Genomic DNA, 18,850 nt, shown 5'->3' with positions numbered 1-18,850 from the left:
CCTTCAACATCAAATGACAAGAATTCTTTGGAATTTGCTTTCCTTAATTGTGTTTATACAGGTATCAGGGTCAAGTTCAGACTGCGTTTAAAAAGACAAGTGGCTTGACCAGTTGCATCCATGCCACCTACATTGGCAGAGCTCAAATGTTGATCACTTCCTCCCCCAACAAGGCACCAGAGAGCAACACTAGGATACTTGGATTCAACTACGAGGTCAAAGTTAATGACAGTACAGACATACCTGTGCAGTTCTTATTTGCTAATGGATCATAAAACCAGAATTGCAAATCTACATATTCATTTTTAGAGATGAATATGGAACACATTTTTAAAACATAATCAGATAGGAAGAAATACATACGAGGAAGTAAAGCAGAGAGGATGTGTGCATGCATGTGGAGAACCATTAGCAAAAAGGCCAGAGAGGAAGAGAAACAGATCTTCAGGTCATTTCTTATTTAGCAACAAGATGGTGAAAGCCTACAGGAAATACTTCACCAATATTGTTTCTAAGAAATAACATCTATAGAATAATGTCACCTTTATACTACCACAAATCAAGTAGGCACTTAATTATCATGACATCAGACGAACACACCCAACATAATTCAGACATCCTCTGTGAAAAGTGTGGGTGGCCAGGTACAGATCAATTCAACAGATAATGCAGTGATCCATTCAAATGCTACAAATGTTTACCAAGCAACCAGCAAAAGATATTGCCACATAGCAAAAGTTCCAGGCTGTGTCACCAACCAGCACAGTACCACACAACATGCAGCTAGCACAGCAGCTAGCTCTCATACAAAGCAACACAGAGCAGCTACAACCTCGCGAAGGCAAAGTAATCAGTTACTTAATGGTGCCCATACAAAAATCATTTTTATCCTTCACCTGCACCTCTAATAGTTTACATCTCCAATGGCAGAATGAAGAGTCAGAGAGCATGAGAAACAATTTTTACTTAAAAAGCACAGGTATACAGTGAATCACTGTTGAATCCATTGCAAATGCAGTTCTGTTGTTCAGTGCCTAACTTCACAGTATGGAATACCTTATCATCACATACAAGTCAAGGATGGGGGGCAAATAAATACAGAATTAAGAAAACTTAAAACCTCATTTAATAAAAAAGCCTTCCTTTTGGGGGAATCTTTGTATTATTCTTCTACCTTGCTTCCAACATATAATTTGACAGGGGGGGTCAGAGCATTTATTAAAAATAAAACTTTGGCGAATAGTTTTTCTTCATTTTTAATTAAGATTACATCATTCAGAACATAATGAACAGACCAGTCACATCTCATTAAATACACCCTCCAGTACAACTATGCAACTGATTCGAATTCCTCTGTTTTTTCTTGCCCATGCACTCTTAGGCACATGTTCAATTCCAGTGCTCCTTCCTGGATGTCTACAAGACTGTTACAAAAACGGTGGAAGCCCTCAGCTGCTGCACAGACCTTTTCTTTGCAGGTAGCAAGCCACTTTACAAAGGCAAGTGTGTTTCATTACCTCCATTTGGTATGAGAAAAATAAGTCAGATTAAGCGATTTATTTAACCTAGCAGAACCAGGACTTCTGCGACACCTAATATTGTTCCTACACTTTAGAAACAAGGCAGCTAACGATACAGAAACTCACACGTTCCCAGGTGAGCTTCTAACAAGGCCAGTATCTTAACGTAACTTGGTCAGTTACCCAGGTAGGAGAAACTTCCATGGAAATGGCATTCATAATATTGGAGGTGATTACAACAGGAGTTTTCAACATATGAACATATACAGGTAATCTATTTCACGTTTCCTAATTTCCTAAATTTCCTTAATTTTCCTAATTTAATTTTTTTTTTTTAATACACAATTTCTGCAAGCTTGTTTGCATGGGTGGTTTTTTGGGGCCAGGGGGTGGAGGAGGTGTTTTGGAGGCGTTATATTCAGCGATATAATCACAGTATTAAGGGATCTGGACAACCCCCTTCCACACTTACTTACTTTATTATATTGATCAGTATTGCATTTTTAACTTGCCAAACAGGGTAACTGTGAGGAACTAGTTTACCACAGTGCTTCTGAGTTAGTCCCTGTGTGTGGGAATCACCTCACATAACTTTGGCTGCATAACTTTCAGACAGATAATTTAAGGGAGCCACCTGAGTGCTCCTCTCCGTAAGGAGCAGAGCACATTCCGGAGGCCAATACATTCCAGCCAGCGAATCACACCAAAACATGTGGCAGCTTGAAATCCTCATCTAAGCCGTAAGGCAAGCAATGCTGTTCTGCCTGAACACGTACAACCTGCTTGCACAAAACGGTTTTGTGAATGGCCTTTCCATGTCCATACTTTGTCAATGCTATATATACCACCCCTGGAGCATCCATAGTTCATACTGAAGTGATACACTATTCAAATATACTGCAGTGTTACCAAGACAGGCTTGGGCACACAGTCCTCCATATTCTCTGCTTGTTAAATCAGACACTGACAGATACTCACCAATGTCCAATTCATCCAGAAAATTGTTCTGTACATAGCATAAATTTCCCTATTTGATTTACAATTAGTTACACATAATTCCTTATGCAAGTACTGGAAAGGTCAAAGACTTTCTGAAAACGTAACATGCAATTCCATTTAGAAAAATCCTTCTTATGAAGAAAACCTTAAGAAGGAAAAAAGTGGGACATTACTAACAGCAAGAAGGCATCCTTCACAAAAACTAAGCCTATGTCCAAATGAAGATAAAGAAACACAAATACTTTTAAGTTAAATGTATAAATACCAAATCATTAACCCCCCCAAAATAGTTGAGAAGCAACTTGCAAAAGGCATCAATAACTAAGAGCAAATTATTTTTCATTCATTTTCATTTAAGAAGAAAAATCTGGCATTGCAAAACTAATCAATTATCAGGATAAAAAAAATAAAATAAAACTCATACTCAAAAAAGCTATGACCATGGCATAAAAAAAAATGAACATTTTGCTTGTGTGCACTGTCAAGGAGCTTGAAAGACATTCCCAAGCTAAAAAACCTTCTTCATGGGACACTCTGATGCACCCATCTCAAATTGAAGTGTTAAAAGAAGGGGTTACAAAACAAATAGACAAAATAGACAGTAAGAAATCAGTGGAAATGGATGGTACTCACTCAAGGGCGAAATAGCTGACCTAGTAACTGTGGTGAATAACCTCTCATCAGCCTTGTCACCCAAAGACTCTGAAGTGGCAAATGCTTCAAAGGAAATACAAAGATCTATAGTCTGAAACACCTGATGTCTGTGCCAGGCAACCTAGCAGAAGCTTTAACAAAAATGTAGAAGTAGGGGGCACCTGGGCAGCTGTAACAGGTTGGGACACTGCCAACAAAGATTTTGTAAAGGGAGGTTGTCCGTCTGTCACCAAGCTACTTAAGTTCTTCAGAGGAAAAAGTATGTGGATAAGGAAGATTTGGCTGATAATCAAAGCCCACTTTGATTTCTAACAGATGTTAGAAAGGCATGTAAGGCACGTCATCAAAGACGGAAAAAACTAAGCAGCTATGGGATTAACACACACAAAATACAGTTAAAAGATAAAGTACAAGAAGAAAATGCACTTTTTCACAGTGTAGGAAAGTCACTAGTAGAGTTGAACAAGGCTCTAGTAATAGTACATTCAAATTATTTGATAAAAAGAAAAAAGAGTGAACAGTAGGTGACAGCCTGCTGATGACACCTAATTTACTGAGGGTAATAAAAATGAGGGCTTACTACAAAGAATCACGAAAGGACCTTCTGAAACTTAGTGATCAAAGATTAAAATGCCAGGTGAAATTCAGCAAAATCAAGTATAAAGCCATGCACAGGGGATAAAACAAGCTTAATTTCACATCACAGTTACTGGCTTTGAGCTGATCACAGTCCCTCAGGAACAGGACCTCGAGACTACAATAGATAGTTCTATGAAGACGTCAGTTCAACACTCAGTAACAGCCAAAAGCTATTCAACATTATAAGCAATTACAACAGGAAAAAAGACCACAACGGAGGAGATCATTGTAACGCTTCTTATGTCTGTGCTGGCCACAGTTTATACTGTGCAGGTTAGGTCTTCCAGTCTTCTCTGGCTCAAAAACATCTGAGCTATAAGTTGTAGGAAATGAGAAAATATACTGGGGAAGCATCACCGTACACTTGCTCTACTTTTTTTCCCCACAGATAATTACTCATAGATGACAATGGAGACAGGTGATGGGCCAAATGAGCCTTTGGTCTACATGGAGCTGTGGGCTGACCCAGTGTGCTTTTCTTCGGTAAAGGTGATACCATAAAATGCAGTGGAGAACACCAAATGCATTGCCTACCTGCGATATAACCACAGGTGTGCTTAGTTCACAAATATATTTCATCAGTTCAATCTGGGTTCTAAGAGGAAAGCAGGGTTCTTTCCTTTTAATTTGTTATCTCAAATAAAGGTCCTCCCAGTGCTACTTGTCACTCAAACTTCAGGTTTTGCTGAGTTGGCAAGGACATGGTGGAATGAAGAAGAAATTAAATAAATTCATTGGCGAAAGACTTTTTAGAAACTTTTTCAGTTGTTTGCTTAAGTACTGGCGCTCTAATGCCCCCAAGAAGACAGAGACAATTAAATGTGTCTTGTCACTTGAGTTCCAGCTCAGAAAACAAAGGTAAAAAGCAGTTAAGTTGGGTGAGAAGGTGCTAATATAAATATATTCACCACATAATGTCGCTAATGATACTGAATTTCAAAACCAGTAATTTATTTGGTGTTACAGAATTCATATAAATTTCTGTATACCATCACTTACAGTTCCACATGCACAGTGAGAGAAACGGCAAGACAACACAAACCTTGCAAGAACTCTCTCTACTTAAAATGGATTGAGAAAGCTTAGAATATTTTTCTGCCACAAGACAAAAAAGTTTTGCACAAAGTCAGGCTGTGCAAGAAAGCAATGGTTGCCAATCTGTGTTGTCTGCAGACACAGCATGTCTGCTGTGATTCGCCAAAACCTATTTTTCAGTTTACAGATTGAGTAATATTGAGGCTTTGGTAATTCTGCCAGGCTCTTGGGCAACTGTTGGGCTTCCTCCTCATCAGTGAAGACCAATGTTAACAGTTTCAGGGCAAGTTATATCTCTGATCCCTAAGCAGGCTCTCTGTAATTAGCCAGGCCAAACGATAATCCCAATAGAAGCCACAGCTAATTAAATCTATATTGTCTTTTAGCTGCAATGCGATAGTCAACAAGTGGTTTTATACATATATTTTCATTATTTTCAAATGTATAACTCCAGATTCTTCACATCTAGGTATTAGTGCTTTTTAATCCTAGGATGCAATGGACAATAGAAGGTGAGTGTGCAGAGGCGATGGGAAAGATCAACTTTAGTAATGTCTCAGAGGAAAACCAATGTTTCTCCTTTTTTGATGCTTGGTAGTTCTGACATACAAAGGCCACATAGCATGCACAGGTATCTTGGGGTTACACAGGCCTGTTCCAAATCGAGGCCAAGCTCCACGTGGCACCTGGTGCACACCCTTACAAGCTAAAGACACTTAAAACTTTCTTACAAAATCCTCTCCACTCTTGGTTCTGAATCCTAAGAAACTTGTTAAAGTTGTAATTTATTACAGCTTAGCTGTGAACTTCTGTGTATTACAGGAAAGAAAGTAAAGCAAAAAGCAAAGCCTTTCTGAGTTGAAGGCAAGACTAGTCACTAACCTAAAATAAATGAAACTGGCTCAAAGGTTGAATCTCAAATTCAACCTAATTGATAGTGGGGTTCCTCACTAGCACAACTGAGAAATGAGTTATGACTGACATGGGTAATTTGTTAATTTCAGTTTATAACAAAATGCAAATCTACTTCTTTGAAGTTCTGTTTTACAGTTGTTTATAAACTGCTCATTTGATGCATTTGTGTAAACTGAGAACTTCTAAACTACTACTGCTGTCACTTACTGAATTTATTACAATTTGGCTTTGATTTAGTAATCACATTAGGTAATTAGAACATCTAAAATTAATCTAGGTACACAAGCACTCTCCTTTCTTGACTACAGTTTTTGTTAAGTAGCAATAGGTTTATTTCTTTCAATAGGCCATAATCACATATAAAATATTTAGACAACTGATTGCTCTATACTATTAGTTAGACAATGGCTGCTCTTCTCATAAGCTTGATTAGTTCCCTCTGATTTAATCTTTGGTTTTCCCTCATGTCCCAGGGTAACTCCTGACTTTGTCAAAAGAGGGGGCAGGGAGGGTGGAGGCTTCTCTGGCAGCCTTTTGCTTCCATTGTCCCAAGTTCTCATATCAGAGAGAACTGAAACAAAGTTATTCATGGTAATTTACTTAAAGAACATTTTGACAGTCTTCCTTTGGAAAGAATTTAGCAAATATCTATTATATCTACAAATCAACACATCAAAGATGAGGGATCGGTATGCCAAAGGTAAAGCCGTTACTTCGTAACATCATTTTTGTTATGTTTCACATTGATAATGAAAACATATCCCAGAATACCACTAATAATCTGATTTTACATGGCATAGCACACTTGCAGACTTCTGATGGAAAATTAGCAACTATTGGAGCTCAACCAGCGCTTACAAGCACCTCTTTCTCTGAATCAAAGAGAGAGCTCCCAGGTTCTTACCACTATGCTATTTATTTCTCTGCCTCTGCATTTTGTGCTGCTGAGTCTGACCAGGCCAGCAAGGCTGATCTAGTTGTTCTTACAGAGTGCTGAAGGTAAAGAAATTGAACAGAGCGATTCAGAGGTTGCTACCAAAGAAGCCTCGCAAAAATGACTTCCATTTCTTTCTCCCTAAGAGCACCTCTCATGGTTGCTGCTGTTTTCCCCAAATTTACCTATTCCTGGAGGAAAGCAGGTGGTCATTTCCTAGCACAAGCACCTTTACTCAGTATTGTGGCACTGTCTCAATAATTCCCTTCTACTTCAGCAGCAAGGCCAGCACAGCTGCAGCAGAGTCACAGTGACCTAAAGGGTCACTGCAGCACAATTCTGATAAAAGACCTCAGTGCCCGATTTCTAGGGGCTTGAGCATTGTAGCTGTGCTGAGGGACCACTGTCCCTACCCAGTGTACAAAGACATCCACACAAGAGCGCACACTGGCCCACGTGGCCAAAACCTCAAAATACTCATTCTCCCAGCTCCTGCTGTTTAATGTAAAAGGCAAAATTATTTTAGACAGAGAAGCCAGAACCTCATCTTCCCCACATGCACACAAACAAAATCAAGAGTATCCTATCACATCACTATACCATCTGAAGCTGTAGGCTTGCTTTAAAGGAAAGCATCACTAACTCACATTATATCAGGTCCCTTTCTATCAAATCATATTAAATACATTGTAAGAATATGTTACGTATTAGGTCCTTCCAGGATCGAGACAACCAGATGTGTGATTTCTGACTCACTAGTAGGATTGTGCTGGATTATTACACTGACCGACAGCAGTCCTGGACTTGCATGAAAACAGATGATAGGTATTTCTATGCAAGAAGAAAGCTGGGCAAAGATGTTTCTTACTAGTATTTTCACACTTTGGGATTTAGGCATCTCAGTGCCAAGTAATTCCTACATTATGTGGTTTTATTAGGTGCACCTCTAGACCTCTTTTGAACAGTCCATCAGGTTTGCATTGTTAAGAGCAACAACACTTTGAAAACAAACCACAGAACTCTATTCTCTCTCTCCTCATCGATTTTGTTTTCAGGATGAAGAAAGGTTCTTAGATACAGCTGAGACACCTAGAGAGTCCAGGCATCTCCAAGGTCAGAGGACAGCTGAGAGAAGACTTAATCTCACCAGGGAAATAACAAACTCGCTACTGTCCCTTGTACAGCATTACCTTAAACTTACTTTGCCGTACCTGAAACTCAGCAAAACGTCACTCCCCCGTAAATCCATACGTGCCTTGCTGGAATGGAGATCTATGCATTTTTGAGCACTCTTAAGACTTCCAAAACACAAATTTGAGTTTAGGAAGGAACAAACAGTTTTAGGGTTGTAGCAAATACACTAACTGTAAATCTCAGCTGTGGCAGTAACGACCTTATTGCACGGCTGCATGAGCCAAGGTTCAGAAAGTGGAAGGATAAAACCTCTTCTTGAAATACATTCTCCCTCAAAACTGTCTTGTGTAACATAGAATATCTACATCACAGGGCGTTTCAGTGGTACAATAGTTTGTCTGCCAGATGTGTACATATGACAGCAAAAGCTGACACATATAGTTACAATGAATAACACATCACCAATTTAAAGCTGACTACAAGCAACGCATCATATTAAATCATTCATCCCTGTAGCAGCCGCACCCAGTCCTGTTTAGGGAGACACCTTCAACATCTCATTAGGTGTATGTCATAGTATAACAAAGGAGGGCCTGGAAGAAACTCTTGTCAGGATAACCCATATAGTTCAAGTTTAATCTGTGAGATGAGACAACCCTTTTACACGTCACCACTGGAGGTTTTACAAATAATGGCAATTTTAACATAAGGAATGCATCACGTGTGACACACAAAGGATTTTACAACCCATCCTCAACTTCCATCTAACAGTTCCATACCTCAAAGCAATGCCAGGTTCTCTGCCATGGCTGTAGTGCAGTTTGCTGAACTTCTCGCCCATAATTATTTTATCTTTTTTTGGAAAATTTGTTAACTGGATGTTCCTTCTCTCTCAGTCTGTCCTTTGTCGCCTCCTAGCCTGACAGTAAGAACCCATGGCACTGGCAACATTGAAAAGTTCTACCATACTCTCCTATTTGCACTAGAGAGTTAGTTCCCACATCTGCCAACACACACCTTGAAAAAGGTCCCAGTAGACTGGCTATCAGTATCCCAACTTTAAAGCCTTTTCCTTTTTGCAGACAGCGCAAGAATGTCTGCAGATGACTGCAGTTGCAGGATTGATTCTCTGCAGAACTCACCAAAGCCCTTATAGCCAAAATGAATACATACCATGGTAGCAGCAGCAATCTGCATCTCCACAGCTTTCCTTTTATTATTTGCAAATTATCTACAGTACAACTATCTCAAAAAATGTATTTCTACTCATCTATTATTGTATGTATCCCATATTTAACTTCAGATGCAGCATGGGGATCGGTATTTTACAACAGGCATAGATACATGCACATTATTTATACTAGCATTAGTTTTATACAAATACTCTTCTGCTTCTTTACTCAATAAGAAACCACTTGTGCAAGATTTCTTTGCAAATCAGAGAAGGAACTGTATCTTCCACAGAGTCTGTAATCCAGCCCCATTTACTTAAATTGTCCCATCATCTTTCTCCACTTCTACTCCAGAAAGTAACCAAAGTTAACAAAGGGCTCTGATTTAGTGACTGATGTCTGGAACCTAGAGATGATGCACAAGCAATATCCAAGTAGAAATAAGTGAATACTAAGCACAAAACTACCTCCTGCTCTTTCTTTCCAAATGCACAACATCCACAAATATATGTTCTCAATTATAGCCAGCTTCACCTTGGCAGTAGACATTTTTATACTGTGATCAGGCTGTAACATAAACCTCACAGAGATTCCTCAACTAGCTTTAAAGTAGTTGGGCTCACATACAAGTGACAGTAGTGCTGCTACAATAAAATACACCGAAGAAGGTGGAAAAGTACTGGGGGGTTAGAGCATTAACTCATCAGCAGAGGATTAAACAGGATGACCGAGATAGTTGCTGCCCTCAGGTGACAGCCCCACCCCTGTGGAAGGTGCCCTGTCCCTTCCAACAGTGTCAGCAAATGACATAGAAATCCACTTGTAGGCCAACCCAATTTATACTCCAGCACGTTAAGGTAAACAAGGAGCGCAGATTCACGTACCATTCAGCCATCAATGGTGGCAGGAAAGATGTGACAAGGGCAAAAGACATAGCACCTGAGTTAATCCAGCCACCCACTTAATCCATCATTAAATGTGCATGAAGACCATGTGACCACGATGCCATAAGCTTCACCGCTCCTACCACTAGCAGTGGTGCCCAAACTTCAGTCATCCCTGCAGCTTGTATTCTCTTACTTTCCAATGTGATTGGAATTGCTGGCTCCAAATATGCCATCAATCCAGTTTACTAGGGCAATACTCAGCAACAGCCAATTTTGAGTGAATATTGAATCTGCAGACACCATCACTGAAAGAAAATGACACACAATCATCACAGGGACATGTGTGTGATGTGCATCCCTAAACAGACTTATAACACATCATCAACTTAGTTCTTTTTTTGCTAATGGCTTTGTATCTAAGCTACAATAAAAATGTCAATTCCAAAAGGATACGGTGCTTACTAACATGATTTCTCTAGCCCAGGGCAAACCCAATTGAATTATGTCATGAACTGCAGGAACGATATATACTCATAGATCCAACAAAGAGCAGCAAAACACTGTAACCAAATCTGGACTGCTGCTTCTACACTGCGAGTCAGCTTGCACAGACATCAAAGCTTGATACCAAGTGTTGCTCTTCAGCACAGATAAATGCTGCTAACGGCTAGTCACACATCATCTTATATATTACTGTTGCCACTATTATCTTTCCCTACTTCTGTTCAAATTCTTGGTCAGCGACCAGAATTCCTTACCCCTGGATATCATTCTGCCATTGCTGGGTTGTGCTGGATAAACTGTACCTATTTCAGAATAGCACTTATGTCTTACAAAGGGATCTTCTGGCAAAGACCCTGTACTGGGGCCTGTCAAACTGAGTTCTGTTGTCGATTCTGATAGAGTTCAGAGATGCCACACAAATTATTGGAGGAGGGCACTGCAGTCTAAATGAGAGAGAAGAGGACAAAGAGTTGGGAGATCAAACTACAAATCCCAAGTCTGCCGCTCTCTCATTCAGATAGCCTCTTATAGATTACAGTACCTTGTGAATAAAGCTGATCTGAGGAGACTGGATTAATCCCCAGATTTGGCATACAACTCTTATGCAACTTAACTTGATGCAACTCAACTCTTATGCTCAACTTGAGCAGGTCACCTAAATTTCTAGGCATTAGTCTCTCACTTCCATGGGATGTTTCATTAAAACTGGTTATGCTATTTTGCAATTAGGTAGTGTTCTTTAATGAACCCTTAGCAAATTAACAAGGCTAATGTGCTGAATTCCTTGAGCTGTGATCCCTCGAAATGCAATTCTTCTTCCATACTACTAAGCATCTTACTACTACATCTTCAAGACAGGGAGGTGCCTTTGGTACAAGTAAAGACAAGTCATTTGAATACTTAAAAAAAAGTTTCTCAAATACTGTAATGTCAACAACACACATCAGGCACACCAGCTTCTTGACACTGCTTCCAAAAGGGATAAAGCAGTAAGCGTGGTGAGGCTACCACAGGCAGGTGCTGTAGGCAAGGAGAATTAGCAGATGGAGAGCAGAAGCCTTAGCAGAACACCTGATCATGCACTACTACTAAAATTTCACCATCTACCAAAAGTGGAAAACAGGATGGAAGGAGAGAGATGTTTGTTTTTCATTTTGTTTGCGGAAAGAAGAGGAAGAAAAAAGGACTTATGCTTATCTTATTGTCATGCATGACCATAGAGTTCATGCCCCAGTTTGGTGTATGGGACTTGCCCTAACCCATACAATGCATTCTAGACCAGGACTCCCAGGCTTGCTTGCACTGCTACCACCATCCACCATAGCAGCAGCAGAGGTTCTGCTCGTGATGACAGCAGCAGCTCCCGACTTCCTGTTGAGCCAAAAAGCAAACATCGGAGAAAGTGCATTTCCAGCTTCATCCCTCAGTTGGATTGGACAAAGATTGGGGGATGCCTGACCCCAGTTCTCTGATCCTCAAGCTAATGCCAAGCTTTTGTGCTGAATTTGAAATCAGTGTATTTGTCCTCCCCACAACAAGCTTGAAATAAAGTGTCAAGAAACTTGACAAAGTCTTCCACTATTAAAGACCTGTAGCCTGCCACCTCCCTGTAAAATGACATACAGGTTCTCCTCATCAACTAAGTGCTTCAGGCCCTATTTAAATCTGCAACTCCATGAGCACCCAGAGTGGTGAACAAGCTGTACAGCTTTGGACACAGCATCTCAAGAGGGTGGGAACCAACTGGAGAAAGTCAAGAAAAGATGAGTAGATCCAAGAAGCAGGACTCCCAAAGAAAGACTACACTAGTGAGGACTTCTGAAATAAAAAAGGAAGACAGGGGATTTCTCTGATATGTTAAGGGCCATTTTAAGAAGCAAGACGATAGGTCTGTTCTCCCTGTCTGTGGAGACAGGAGAAGCAAAGGGCTTAACTGCAGCAAGGCATGTGGATGTTAGTAATACCATCTAATAGTAAGATAAGGAATCACAAGGAATGGAACAGATAATGAATCACAAGGAATGGACCAGATAAGGAGATTGTGGAGTCCCCATTATTTAAGGCACTTAAAAACATGTTAAGCAGACATCCAACATAAATACCGGTGATCCCACTCTAGGGAAAAGGGAAGAATGAATTATATGATCTCTGCAAGACTCTTCTAATACTCTTCTCTCTGACACTTTGGGAAGTGAATATAAGCACATGCAAGGAGGCTGCTAACGCAAGGCGTATATCTCCATGATTCATCTTGCAAAGCTTGCCTAGTCTTCTCCTAGTTGCCTATCATGGAACCCTAGACCCATACACCTGCAGTTCCAAAACCACCCCTTCCAACCCACCCATCTCCTACAGACCCACAAAGCTCTTGGCTCAGAGTTATAAGCGATGCAATGATGATTGATTCTCAGTAAGTGAGGCACAGGGTGAAAGATCTAGTAAGTGAGCCTGGAGCTAAGCACCAAAAAATGACAACAGCAGACATCAGGGAGATTAGAAACCACATGTAGGAACGACAGCCAGAGTCAGCAACTCAGCAGTTGCAAAACCAGCAGTGTTGGATCATGAAGCATCAACCACGGGCTAAATACCACTCAAAAATGCCCCACAGACCATCAACGGAACATGATTTCAGAACCTGCAGAACACGATACTCAGTTATGAAGGTGTTCCCAAGGAGGAACCGTTTTTCAGAACCTTCGGTTCACCTTCAACGTCTTTTTCCATTCACGTCATGGTGTTTTGATTCTTAATAGTAGCAACCAAAATTTTATCCCAGAGGAAATTCATCACTCTCCTGTGCTGAGAAATAGAACAAAATTTGGAGAACTGGCTTTGGCATTGGTGATTACCAACTCACACAAAGGGCAAGTAGCTTCTTCATATTTTATTTATTGATCTGGATCTTTTTAAAACAAATTTATATTTACCATTTTCCAGAAGTCCATTACAATAACAAATGCTACACATATCCCCATAGGAGCCTTTTTCAGGCTTCTTTGGGTGTGGTACATCTTGAAGTGTAAATTACACAAATTTAAGAGGGAAAACCTCTCCAAGATAGCCAAGTAAACCTGCATCAAGTGCAATGGTGGATGCTGATGCCGACACAATTCAGAGATAAAAAAAAAAAAAAAAATTACTCATTTCTAGTGCTGAAGTATCCTATCCCTCTGACTATTGAAAACACAATAGAACTAGTGCACTGACTCAATGACAAATGCTAGTTTCATAATTAGGGTGGAGCATGCAAGCAACTATAAAGGTTGCCCCAAACTGAGACACTCACTTCTGCTGGATATATTTGAAAGCTTTGGATTTTGAGTGAGGTAAGTATAACCTAAATACGTCGGGTGTTTCAAATCTTTGAACCAAACTTAGATTATTTTTTTTTTCTTGGGAGAGCTGATACAGTTTTACAGAAAAAAAAAACCAACAAACTCTCTTCATCTAGGTTAAGTATTAATCATTTCACATGGTTAGTAAACCAATGAACAGGGTGTCAGATGTATTTCAAAACTCTGATGCACAGGATTGTTATTGTCTGCTTTGTTTGCAGTTATTCTTCAAGACAACATCTGAGAAACATGGAACATTTACTCAATGATAACCTTCTGAAGTATTTTACCCAGTATGCTTTAATGGAGGGCAGCACCAATGCACTGTCCATTGGTGGGCTGAAAAATCTACTTCAGAATCAATTTGCACAGTACCTGAAGGTAAGATTCACTTTTATTATATTCACTGTGCTTCCTAGGAAAAAGGAAATACAGTCAATGATGTTGCAAGGCAGATTATTGTGCCCAAATGGTTTCACTGACTCTATAAATAATCCTTAAATAAGAGTCAGCTTATAAAACTTCATTCACATTAATGAACAGTAGCTCCAGATATCTGAGTAGGGAGGTTATAACAAGGACCTATGAAATAAAACGCAAAAATCTAAGAAGCTGTTTTGTTTGCATTTTTTATGTAAGCCAAATTTCACCTAGAATACTGCATCTAAGTCTTATAAAATATTTTTTGTGTCAGTCTAAATAATAAGTCTTGAATCTAGAAAATACATAGGGAAAAAATCTATAAAACCAAGTAAATCAGCAGGACAAATTTAAAAGTAAGAGACATGAGCCAATTTCTATCTAGGTTAAGTTCCCACCATCACAAAATAAAAGAAGGTTTGCTGTTCCAGAAAGATGCCAAGTAAAGAAAAGAGATGCCACCAAGCTAGAGAAAGAAATACCCATTTTCTGTAGCTGGAAAAAAATCTAGGTTCTGATTTTGTATTTATTCTCTGCCAGACCTTTCCTGAACTGGATTAGGACTCAATTTAGATTCTTTTGTTAGACAAATCCTTAAACACTGTGTTTTAGATTGCTGACAAAAGCAATTTTTGCTAAAGGTCCGAAAAAAGTTGCACATCAATAGAAAAATCCAGTATTTTGAGAACTACAGTAATCCATTTCAGTGATTTCATTGACATGAAGTGGCTAATTAAAAAAAAAAAAAAAAAAAACCACAAAGGTTTTTTGCCTTAAAAAACATGTCAGAAATTAATTGCCAAAAATTAATAGGAAATGTGATGGCAAATTCAGAAATGCTTTTTCTATTGGCTGTAGCCAATTTAGCACCATACCCATTTTCCCAGATACGTGGAAATGGAAGTGTTCAGGAAAAGCAATACTGATGTTTTCTGTCTGGATATCAGACATTTCTAACCATCTACGCTGTTTGCAGAAATATATGGCACCATAATAAATCAACATAAAAGCAGGACAGGATATTACAAAACATGCATAGACATAAAGTATGAAGACAGAAAACATTTTAAAAATTTAAATTATAAATCAAAACTGTTTTTATATTATTTAACTAGCCTGATCAGGGAGGTAATCATAATACTCACTGCATCAGGATGTTACATGCACTCTTACCAGACTCGACAAATAAAGGGAGCTAATAACCTAAACTAGATTTAATACATTAGCAAGACTTTTTCAACAGTGAATACAGTATTCCTAGTAAAGAGGGGAAAAGGGGAGGGAAAGAAACTCTCAGGTCCTGGTCCAAAGCCTAATGCAAGTAGCAACACATTTTCAAATAGTGTATGCAGGGCCCAAATTAGTATCTAATAAAGCAGTAGGTGGTATGCATGTTAAATTTTATTGGTGACTAGGTACATGCTGCAGCTATTCCACCTGCTCCGTTTCCTAAATTCCAAATTTACCGACAAGACTGAAGTAACCTGCCTGAGTAATACTTGATACTTCTCAAATGGTTATCATATCTTTGTTAACATTTTTGGCAGGCATTAGCAGGCACTGTATTTCTAGTTTTACCAGTAAAACTGGTAAGTACAACACTACCAGTAACACCTTCAAGTAACACTGACTGTTATTGACTGCATCATTTACTTGGTAATATTCCTCATAGGAAAATAGTCATGGCAATCTATTTATTTCACTCTTTTTTTTTTTTTAATTCTTTTCCTATAAAAACAGGATTCATTCTCACTTGATAACATAATTAAATCGTTGGACAAAAATAATGATGGAAGTGTCAGCTTTGATGAGTTTGTGATGCTTGTAAAAAAGATAACTGGTACAGGACAGTAAGGCATCTGCAAGAATGAATATCACTGCTTTGAAGGAGAAGAGTCTGGCGTTCATGTACATTATATGTTCACCTAAACCCACGGATTTCTTACGATTTTAAAACGTACAGAATAAAGATTTGACATATAACAAAGCATGTCTTGTATTGTGTTTTCTGCACATTAGCTAGCTATACTTCCCAGCTAAGCTGCCTTACAGTTAGTTCAGAACTACCTGTTTCTATTTCACGCTACATTTGAGAAAGTGTAGTTTAACAAACCCTGCTTTACCTGAGCTATTATTTTGACCTCTAGAGCAATTCAAATCAAATAGTTTCTAAAACACGCAAAAGGAAAGAGGTATCATTTCATTTGAGGAGTGTCCCCTAGTGTATACTATCCAATACTCCCCCCAGTTAAGTTTCATCATTCACATGACACTTCCATACAGTAAACAGTTCAAATTTTTATAACAAAGTACATATTTTCAATAACAATGTAACAATGCTAAGTATGATGACTGCAACATTACATGTTCATTTTAAACTATATTTACATAAGTATGTACTTTTTTTGTTATGACTCTTGTAAACGGGAATACATACGTATATATAGGAATGGAGCGATTGCTGATGCAAGTAAAACATTCATTACATTTATTTGGTGCAGGTTTAACCTTTTCATTGCATGATTCCCTGTGACACATGTATTTTCACACACGTAATTCATGGGCATTATTATTTACTTTAAGAGGAAATCAGTGAAAAAGAACAGAAATGAGAAGAACGGAAATTTTGAAGACAAGTAATTCAGTGGATCAGGCACTAATCCTACTAGATAACTTGGAATTTTGGACTGAATTTTAACACCAACATCAGCTATTATCCTGATAAATCAATTAGATCTCAGAGCTACTTAAGGACTTAAAGACTCAACTTAATTGCAAAGTCTATCGAGTGCATTCAAGATCCCATACTACAGTGGTTCCTATCCCTGAATTTCCCCTCCATGAAATGAGGAATAAAGTACTCCATACCAGTGCTACATGAATAGAAGCCTCAAAAATTATGATATTTAAACATGATATAAATGTTCTAACAGGGTCCTGGGCCATTCTTTTACACAAACCCTTCAGTTGTTAAAATGTGTTATGTTTCTTGGAAGAAAAGAAAAGAAAATCATATTTATTACTTTTTTCTGGTTTATGAAAAAAAAATATTCTAAATTAACAATATGCTTTGATTTCAGAACTAAATATACCCCACACACATTTCCTTACTAAGCTATGTTAGCTACTTTACACACATAAGTAAAATCACAGAATTTTAAGAGGTGCTTTTGCATTACTGGGACATACATTCCTTTTCATCTCTTAGGCAACCTTAGAAGTTTTTGAATTCACTCAGGTTACTGACATCCTGAATAGGAAAAGTGGGCATCAAGAAACAATCACGTTGTAAGAGTGTCACCTACTGGCAAAATGTGTTTCTGCACAATTGCTGGAGTTCATAGCAAATAAAAAAAGTGTGTTAGAATTATTTCTGGAGTCTTTTTTTCTTTTTTCTAGAACAGTATTAGATGCAGTTGCAATAAAATTGACAAAGAACATAAATAAAAGGCTCATCCAAAAAAATAAATCTAAGTTTAATAATATAGGAAGACGAGCGATATGGAGCAAAACAAATAACTCTTTTGCCATCCAGTGAATCCAGTTCATTAGCATCCAGTTCACAGACTATACACTTTCCCTTTAAAGGAGTTAATTTTAAAATTATCATTTGCAACAGAAAACTCATACTAAGCACTACTCTCAAGCAAATGCATTACTTTTCTGAATAGCTATCTTCCTGCAAAGAACAATAACGATTTACCTATCATTATTATCCAAAAGGCTAGAAAGTAAAGCAGAAAGCTTAAGAATATATAATGGGAACACGATCTGTAAATAATCAACCAAGATGAGATCAAGAACCTGAGGGACTGTGATCAGTACTCATGTACCCTCCCTCATTTTCCCCACTTAAATCAAACCTGTGTTAAAGGGGAACTGAAGCCAAAACCTTAAGGTGGTATTTTGATAGTGTAAATGGTATGGTCTGTTGAATACAAATAACTGCCATATCAGAGGTCTTTTTTTTTTTTTTTTTCTTCAGAGTACACATTTGTAATTTAAGCTTAAATGAAAACATGTAATAGCAACTTCAAATCTCTCAAACACAGCTTATAAATCACAGCTTATTAATATTTTCAAATTCTAGGTCTCATTTCCTTTAAGTTTTCATCACATAGATATTCAGCTTTAGGAATTTGTTTTCCCCTACAGTATTTTAAAAACACAATTTTGCCTGCTTTACATTATTAAGTCATTAACTTCCATTTTTTGCATGTAGAGACTACTATTTTTTCAAAGGTATTTGAAATCTTAACTCTACAATACTTGCAGTCATTTACACACCAATAGAATTGATATCAATACTCCCCAAAACAAGCAATACAGGGTTATACAGGGTTTCCCCCCTATATAAAGTTACTCATGGGTGCTTTTGCAGAATCCAGGTTGAGCAACATTTTTGTAATGATAGTCAGTAGAAAGAGATGAACAGCTAAAATGGAACAGATATTCAGCATTGCAGGCAACTCTCTACATTTGCACGTTCAGTTGTGCATTCACTATTGTTCAAAACAGAACAAGTCACAGTTGCCTGATCACATCAAAACCTTTTACGATGCTCAAAACTTTTTACTGATGCAGACAATGCTGTTCTATAGTACAATAACTTGTGATATTTTAATTGAGAGACAGCTGCCAGTAATATAATTTCTCATTATTTCAGCCACCTGTTTCCTCTGGAAGCCTAATTCTGAGT

The 18,850-nt window shown here is 38.3% G+C and overlaps 1 protein-coding gene across 8 annotated transcripts in view; it reads right to left on the bottom strand.

Moving 5' to 3' along the window:
• Positions 1–18,850, bottom strand: part of CTPS2 (CTP synthase 2) — a 93,667-nt gene that overhangs the window by 45,839 nt on the left and 28,978 nt on the right. The gene's annotated exons all lie outside the window — the stretch shown is intronic.

The sequence above is a fragment of the Nipponia nippon genome, unplaced genomic scaffold (genome assembly GCF_047370975.1).
Source record: "Nipponia nippon isolate SJK-2023a ecotype South Korea unplaced genomic scaffold, ASM4737097v1 scaffold_2, whole genome shotgun sequence".
Lineage (NCBI taxonomy): Eukaryota > Metazoa > Chordata > Aves > Pelecaniformes > Threskiornithidae > Nipponia > Nipponia nippon.
This window is presented reverse-complemented; position numbering and strand designations above follow the sequence as displayed.